Raw genomic sequence first — 2,500 nt, forward strand, 5'->3', positions numbered from 1 at the left:
GGTGTCAGCTGTCGGTGAACCCGTGTACTTCCGAAGGTTCTCCACACGCTGAGGTACAGAGGGGCCAAGGGACATCAAATCCTTTGGTGTGCCGTAGCAGCAAGTCTTGTCGATAGTCTTGTGCAGCAAAAATGGAAAGCTGAGATGAGGGATAAAAATGCTTTGCAAGTATCAATGCCTTCTCTGAGGATCGAACTCAGGACCTTCAGATTATGAGACTGACGCGCTGCCTACTGCGCTAAGAAGGCACTTGCCATGCAAACTGCTGGGCAGCATGACCAAGTAGGTGCGCTTGCGAGGCATCTAGCGCCATAATGCAAAGTGCGTAAAAAAGTTCGAGCCAGGTAGGAGTCGAACCTACAATCTTCTGATCCGTAGTCAGACGCGTTATCCATTGCGCCACAGGCCCAGCCTGTACAGAGCAGCTGGCAACTCACAGTCCCACAACACTGCGGCATCAGCAGGTACACCAGGCCGGGAGCGTCAAAAGGCGCACGGCGGACAATCACCAAAGCGAGACACCTTTGCCACTTCCCTTCGATTTTCAGGTGGTAGAGCGGAGGACTGCAGTGGAAAAAAAGCAAAGCAAAGTCGTCGTTAGGTCGCTGGTTCGACTCCGGCTTGAAGGAGCGGGCGTTCTTGTGCAGTAAGTGAGCGGTAAGGAGCTTTCAGCTCAAGGCAGTGCTCTTAACTTGACGCTAGTTTACATGTTGCTGCTGAGGCACAGGACACCTCCATTGCTTGAGCAGTTGCATCTGCACACCAGCAGGGAGTGCCTTTGAGCAGCAATGCACCAAAACACCCACCACTCTCTTTCAGGCAAAACCTCAGGCAAAAGAATTCATCTATCAGTCAGACAGGGCTCTCGGCTGCTCCCTCACGCTCGTGGCGGCTGCTACTTTCCGGTCACCTCGCTTCCCTTCCGTCGGCTCGGGCTCTTTCTCGGCTTCTTTCCCCATTTCTCTGACTTCCCGCCCTGCCGTTGCTCGGTAACGCCGATTGGAGCAAAGCGTTGAAAGAGATCAGGGAGCGGGCTAACCCAAAGCAGGAGATCCCTGCTGGTGGCGCAGCAACTCAGAGGCGAGTGCTAAGGAGCTACTGAGAAGCAAACTTGGTGCAATTGTAAGACGCAGCTGGGGAATTAGCTCAAATGGTAGAGCGCTCGCTTTGCATGTGAGAGGTAGCGGGATCGATGCCTGCATTCTCCACTCCTCTTTTGGCTCGGGGCAATGGCTCAAACGCAACAGTGGTGTCAGCTGTCGGTGAACCTGTGTACTTCCGAAGGGTCTCCACACGCTGAGGGACAGAGGGGCCAAGGGACATCAAATCCTTTGGTGTGCCGTAGCAGCAAGTCTTGTGCAGCCAAAATGGAAAGCTGAGATGAGGGATAAAAAAGCTTTGCAAGTATCAATGCCTTCTCTGAGGATTGAACTCAGGATCTTTAGATTATGAGACTGACGCGCTGCCTACTGCGCTAAGAAGGCACTGGCCGTGCAAACTGCTGGGCAGCATGACCAAGTAGGTGCGCTTGCGAGGCATCTAGAGCCATAATGCAAAGTGCGTAAAAAAGATTAAGCCAGGTAGGAGTCGAACCTACAATCTTCTGATCCGTAGTGAGACGCGTTATCCATTGCGCCACTGGCACAGCCTCTCCAGAGCAGCGGGCAACTCACAGTCCCACAACACTGCGGCATCAGCAGGTACACCAGGCCGCGAGCGTCAAAAGGCGCACGGCGGACAATCACCAAAGCGAGACACCTTTGCCACTTCCCTTCGATTTTCAGGTGGTAGAGCGGAGGACTGCAGTGGAAAAAAAGCAAAGCAAAGTCGTCGTTAGGTCGCTGGTTCGACTCCGGCTTGAAGGAGCGGGCGTTCTTGTGCAGTAAGTGAGCGGTAAGGAGCTTTCAGCTCAAGGCAGTGCTCTTAACTTGACGCTAGTTTACATGTTGCTGCTGAGGCACAGGACACCTCCATTGCTTGAGCAGTTGCATCTGCACACCAGCAGGGAGTGCCTTTGAGCAGCAATGCACCAAAACACCCACCACTCTCTTTCAGGCAAAACCTCAGGCAAAAGAATTCATCTATCAGTCAGACAGGGCTCTCGGCTGCTCCCTCACGCTCGTGGCGGCTGCTACTTTCCGGTCACCTCGCTTCCCTTCCGTCGGCTCGGGCTCTTTCTCGGCTTCTTTCCCCATTTCTCTGACTTCCCGCCCTGCCGTTGCTCGGTAACGCCGATTGGAGCAAAGCGTTGAAAGAGATCAGGGAGCGGGCTAACCCAAAGCAGGAGATCCCTGCTGGTGGCGCAGCAACTCAGAGGCGAGTGCTAAGGAGCTACTGAGAAGCAAACTTGGTGCAATTGTAAGACGCAGCTGGGGAATTAGCTCAAATGGTAGAGCGCTCGCTTTGCATGTGAGAGGTAGCGGGATCGATGCCTGCATTCTCCACTCCTCTTTTGGCTCGGGGCAATGGCTCAAACGCAACAGTGGTGTCAGCTGTCGGT

General features: G+C 54.0%; 2 non-coding genes across 2 annotated transcripts; both read right to left on the minus strand.

Annotated features, from left to right (window-relative positions):
* Window positions 1-175: 175 nt before the first annotated feature.
* trnam-cau (transfer RNA methionine (anticodon CAU)) lies at window positions 176-248 on the minus strand. The gene has a single exon. It is a non-coding gene; the product is annotated as a tRNA-Met (tRNA).
* Window positions 249-336: 88 nt separating this feature from the next.
* trnar-acg (transfer RNA arginine (anticodon ACG)) lies at window positions 337-409 on the minus strand. Its single transcript has one exon. It is a non-coding gene; the product is annotated as a tRNA-Arg (tRNA).
* Between the last annotated feature and the right edge of the window lie 2,091 nt (window positions 410-2,500).

The sequence above is a fragment of the Somniosus microcephalus genome, unplaced genomic scaffold, assembly GCF_052327205.1.
Source record: "Somniosus microcephalus isolate GS21.2 unplaced genomic scaffold, FLI_Smic_1.0 scaffold134, whole genome shotgun sequence".
NCBI classification, from domain to species: domain Eukaryota; kingdom Metazoa; phylum Chordata; class Chondrichthyes; order Squaliformes; family Somniosidae; genus Somniosus; species Somniosus microcephalus.